General features: G+C 46.8%; 1 long non-coding RNA gene across 2 annotated transcripts; it reads right to left on the bottom strand.

Annotated features, from left to right (window-relative positions):
* Positions 1–1,687: 1,687 nt before the first annotated feature.
* On the bottom strand, positions 1,688–5,326 carry LOC125759757 (uncharacterized). 2 transcript variants are annotated; one of them, XR_007417392.1, is made up of 4 exons: positions 4,941–5,326; positions 2,510–2,591; positions 2,304–2,443; positions 1,688–1,917 (listed from the first exon to the last, which is right to left on the bottom strand). It is a non-coding gene; the product is annotated as an uncharacterized LOC125759757 (long non-coding RNA). The 2 variants fall into 2 exon arrangements; XR_007417393.1 differs by lacking the exon at positions 4,941–5,326 and adding an exon at positions 2,684–2,848.
* Positions 5,327–5,899: the final 573 nt, after the last annotated feature.

The following is a 5,899-nucleotide window of genomic DNA, read 5'->3' on the forward strand; positions in this document are numbered from 1 at the left end:
CATTGTAATCATTCAAGTGCATGACTGCTTATAGAACGTGACAATTGCGGTGACCGAGGCCAAACGCGTCGCCTTCGCTCATTAGAAAGAGGCAGCTAACAAAACATTCGCATATTCGAGGCGACTTGGAGTTAGCATGCACTACAGTAATGATGAACCGCGATTATTATTAAAATGTGGTCGACCCGTCAATATCAGTGAAGACCAGAGATTTTATAACAGTATCATGATATACGTGTCAGGCCATCCTCTCTTGGTCCAACTTCTATGCAGTTTAAGCATAGGCTGTCGTGATTATAACACTTCAATTATTTTTCTGCTGCTCGTGCACTTTCATTGACTGTGTTATTCGTGCTTATCAAACTATGTGTTATCCGATAATAAATACCAGCCGTCTATTTGTTACAGGGCTATTTGCGATTTTGTTCACCTTCAAATGTGGGATCAGCAATGGAAACGTGGATACTGACAAAATGTGAGGTTGACAAAGCAGGGAAGCTGCTGAAGGCCGTAAAGAAGTGCGCGGAGAATTAACACTGCTCCTCACGGCGTAGAGCATATTCAAAATTGATATACAAACCGTTCGCCATACGCCACGTTTAGTCAGTTTTACGTACTTCTCGCCAAACCCAAAGAACTGTCTGAAATCATCGCTTAATAAGTATAGCTGGCTGGTACGTATGTGCATATTATATACGAATGCTGAATGATATAAAGACGCAGTAAAAGCAAATGTATGCATACGCAAAAATACAATAATACCAAGAGCGCATACAAAGAGCCGCAACGCGGTTTTCTCGAGAGATAGAAATTGTAATGCTTAAACATCTACTTAATTGGATCAAGAGAGGATACTTGTCTGATACACATGGCACAACTCATGATTAGGAATATCTGTCAATCACCTGCCCTTCTTATTTATCGTTTTAGTGGCAGACCACATTTGAACAACACGATGCTTGTGGGCGAAGGTGTGACGTTATGATGCATGCAAGCTCTAAGCCAACTCCAAAGGAAATTGTTTTGTGCTATTCCTTGCGATGAGGGAAGCGTACATCTCTTGCCACGGACACCGCAACTGTTGTGCTCTAAGCAGACATGTACCAGAATTATTCCAAAGCTCCAGCGTGTGTATTCAGGACAGGGCAGGCCATATGACACCGCCGTGAAAGTTCTCATTACTCTGTGTACATATTTGTACGCTGCATAATAAAGCCGCAGAAAGAAGTACAAAAGATTAGGCGTGCACAGAAAGAAGCCCTAAAGGAAGAGCCACGCTTCTCTTGCTAGACGACACTTGGCTGGGCCGATCATGTGCGTAGCGAGTGGTCCGAAATGCGTCGCAGAAAGAAGATCGAAAGAAAAAAGAGGCACATACCCATTGTTAGGCGACACCTGGGTCGGTGGGCCACGGATAGAGCGGTCATACTGAGTGGAGCCCCCTGCAAATAATACGTGATCAGCGTCGTACTTCTCCTTAAGTACACTAATGTGTGCGGCATACCATAACTGCTGGTACTTTGCACATAAGCAGGACAGATGAAACCCAGAGGGCAGCCAAAAAGAGGGTGATTGTCAGTCCTTTACTTTTGTTGCTCGGGTTGTGCGTGCTCCCAAGAAATTTTCTGAAGAAAAAAAACATCAACCATTCGAAAAGAATTCATATTTCATTGCTTTATACCTCCAAAGCAGAATACATCAGTTTATTGATTTATAGCTTCAGGGACTTGTCTAGCTGATAGAAGACCGCAAGTATTCAAAGCGTTTCCCCTTGTTTTCGCCTGTGGTTGGTACAAATTTACAGGAGCAGGTGGTCAGGATCTGCAGTCAAACCCTCTCTTGCTGCACGCACCATCATGTTTCATCAGTCAATATGTCAGCTGCTGATTCCGCAATCTCCACGCTGGACAGTCGATCCTAAAAGGAGAGGACCGTTATTTTACACTATTCCAACGGTTACTGCCACTTTGCACACAACTGCCGATAACATGTAATGTGAGACACATACTCCACCCCCCCCCCCCCAAAAAAAAAAAGGGTGTTACTTGACCACTACATAAGCGTTCCTCAAATCTACTATCCTGTGCAATACATTTATCGGAAAACAAAAATCTTATTTAAATCGCACGTTAATACCAAATGCAATTGACATCTGTTTAGCACAAAAGTCAGCAATACAATAATGTAAGTGACAGTTTAGTAGCAGAAACACGACAGCAGGCGATTAGAAACAGAAATATTACAATTTACAATTTTCAGTGACCATACTCGGCATTTCACGTAGAGCTTGAATATGCTCGTACCTAATTGTTTTCCTCAAGGGGCATCTTCCACTTGACAGTTCACAACCTCGGCTGCACCGAACGTAAGGCATATCGGCGTCTGGAAGCTTCCAAGCTGCCTGATAGTAGATCATCCCAGCATGCCTTGGGCGGGATGTATGCTGTAAACAGTTCCAACGCAACACATTTATTATGGCGGGAAAAAATCATTTGTGTTGTCTACGTACCTTTAAACATTCCGGCTTTGACAGTTAAATCACATGTATACTGATTCATTTTTTCTAACCACAATGACACGTTGCTTGCACCCTAGAACAGAACGAGAACACAAAAAAAAAGTTATCTCAGTGCCGGAGAACAAATTTTTATCGCCAAGGAACTAAGGACATCGAAAGACATACCAACCACACTGACCATGTCTCCCTTTGAACTCCTACGTTGCACGATTGCTGGCATTCGTGCTATCTGAAAATCGTTAAGCCACAGCGTATCGCTTATCGCGTAACATATTCTCAGCTGCCCCGTTTCGATAGCGACGCATTTAGACGTAATCGAGCGACGCAGAGCAAATACTGCCGGCAACAATGCGTAAAAGCATGACAACTTATTTCTCTGACTCGACCCAACTCTTACAGCAGCGTAAGCATGAGCATGAATTATCTGAATTTTGAATGCCGTACATTGTGATCTGCATGAGTGCAACTATGGAATGAAGATGACTTCAGCATATATTTGTGGTAAGGTTTCAAGTTAGGTCAACACGCAGAAGTTTGAAGTCTGACGGAAGCCCGTCTGGTTGGGTTGATACGTGATCACGTTGAAGACCCGAGGCACTGAGCCGACTAAAGCAAAAAGCACACGCACACATGCACACACACACGCACGCGCGCACACACACACACATACACACAAGCGCACACACACGCACGCGCGAGCGCACACACACACGCGCGCGCACACACGCGAGCACACGCGCACGAGCACACACACACGGGCGCGCACACACATACACACACGCACGCGCAAGCGCACACACATACGCGCACACACACACGCGAGCACACACGCACACGAGCACACACGCACGCGCGAGCACACACACACACGCGAGCAAACACACGAGCACACACACGCGCGCGCGCTCACGCACGAATGCGCGAGCAAACACACACACGCACACACACACACACACGCACGCGCGAGCACACACGCGAGCAAACACGCGCACGAGCACACACGCGCGCGCGCACACACACACGCACGCGCGAGCACACACGCGCACACGCACACGCGCGCTCGCGCGAGCACACAAACACTCACGCACGCGCGAGCACATACACACACGCGAGCACACACACACGCGCGCACGAACGCACACGCGAGCGAACACACGCGCGCACACGCACACACGCACGCGCGAGCGCACACACACGCGCGCACGAGCACACACACGCGCGCACGAGCACACACACACACGTACGCACGCACACACACGGAGTGGCCGGTATCAAGAGCGACTCGAGATAAAGACGTCGTGACAGTCATTTTTCTCTAGCGCGAGCACGTGCCTTCCCCCAGTCGATTGCGTGTCCCCTGAAACGTGCTCAGCCAAAGCACCGGATTTAACCATTTATTTTTTCACGTCATAAACGTGCTTTTGTGTGTGTGTATTAAATGTTTACTTCGGTCGGCGCAGTGCCTCGGGTTCGCTACATTCAGCTACACACGGAAGGATGCTGTGATTTCCTTTAAGACACTTAAAACTACACTTAAAACGCACTCTTAACGCCATTTCATTGTCTTTCGGGTACTTAAAGCTTTATTCATTTCGGTAGCGCAAAACAATTAAAGACAAGAGAGGACACGTTGACAGGACGGGCGCTAGACATCAACTGACTTTACTGCAAGGAAACACACAAAAACCCGTTGCACAGGCGCGACGCGCTACATCACTCTACGAGGGCTTTTTTTTTTTTCTTTTAATGTGTCTAATTTTCTTTGCGCTACCGAAATGAACACCAGTGATCACAACCAACTAGCCCGCATTACCGCCTTAAACCCTCACTCGTCCACCTAAAACTGCCGCAGCAGAGTTTGAAGCATGGCGAAAAGTTGAATTAGCCGACACGTTGCGTATAGACGCCACGAAATATCATGTACCAGTGACAAGGACATGACAAACAGCCCAGACTGCCATTGACAGGAGCGAGTTACTGCGCACGCAGAGCTCGTCTGGGCAAAGCTGATCTGGGGCACTTTGTTTATGCCGCCTACAGTATTTCACACCGTGATTGCAGCCTTCATCGAGCGTGTTGAAGGTATCAAGACGGCGATAGCAAGAAAGGTTAAACTTCTGTCCTTCATCTCTTCTCACATAAACGTGTATGATAACGAATGATCTTAGTCGGATGTTTGATAATATACGCCCAAACACTCATCTTGTAATGTCAAACGCAGAGCAAATACTGCCAATAACAATGCATTACATAAAAGTATGACACGATTTATTTAAAACATAAAAGTATGACACCATTACATAAAAGTATGACACGACCCATCTCGTACAGTAGCGTAAGCATGAGCATGACTTCAGGCAAACACGCGACATAAGTACATATACACAAGCAAATAACGTACTGAAGAGAGAATATTGCTTACCTGCAAATCACATTTACTGCGGTCTTCGGGCAACGTAACAACGGATGCAACCCGCTCGACAATTGCGAGTCTCAGGCAAGCGAAGAATCAGCAATGCAGCTCGTCGCAACGGCCGCGCAGCCCACTGAACGTGCCCGTTGCAATGCATCGTGGCTTATTTGCGGCGGATCGCGCACGTTAATGACTGTCCTTGCTTGCTGTATCACTAGTTACACGCCACTCACGTACACAACACGATTAGACCAGGCACGTTAACAAAGCGCGGAGCGTAAAACCTGGTTAAATCGATGAAACGAATAGCAGCACTGCACAAACGCGACTTCAACAACCGCACCAACCGCCTCGCATTCGAATGCTCTTCCCGGCATACACCTCAAGCTGTGCAAAGCCTAGGAGAGATGACGCCGTCCCTGGTTCGATAAAGTTGAAGCGGCGCCTCGAGGACGCCACATTTGTTACTCACCGCGAGCTCATACATCTCTCTACGCGGCCTCTCTACTGGAGCGGCCGTCCCACGCTGTTTTGTGAACTCAGCGGCATCTTTTTCTCCCGTGTTAGCGAATTGATGACGGTTAACCGTGTTTGGTGCTATGTTGTCCCGTGACGTTTGCTGCACTTTACGATCCGTTAATTATAACGCGAAGAAAAGCAAACAAACAAACTAGACAACACGACAGCGAAATTAAAATAAATTGTATTGCGAGTCTCGGAAAAATATTTTTCTCGCGCCACGGGATGGTTCTTCGATCGCATCGTCAGTTTAATTTGGTCGGTTGTCGTGTGCTCACAGTACTTTATCTTGTCGCCGTATGCGAAGCTTCCCGGAGGCAAATTAATTACTTCTGCGGCTTAAAAGCAAAATAGATATAAGAGCTACTTAAGAAGTTGTTTAGCAGGAACATTTGACCAACATACGATAGTTTTTCGTTCTTGTGCTTGTGCCGATGTCTGTGCAGATT

The sequence above is a fragment of the Rhipicephalus sanguineus genome, chromosome 9 (assembly GCF_013339695.2).
Source record: "Rhipicephalus sanguineus isolate Rsan-2018 chromosome 9, BIME_Rsan_1.4, whole genome shotgun sequence".
NCBI classification, from domain to species: domain Eukaryota; kingdom Metazoa; phylum Arthropoda; class Arachnida; order Ixodida; family Ixodidae; genus Rhipicephalus; species Rhipicephalus sanguineus.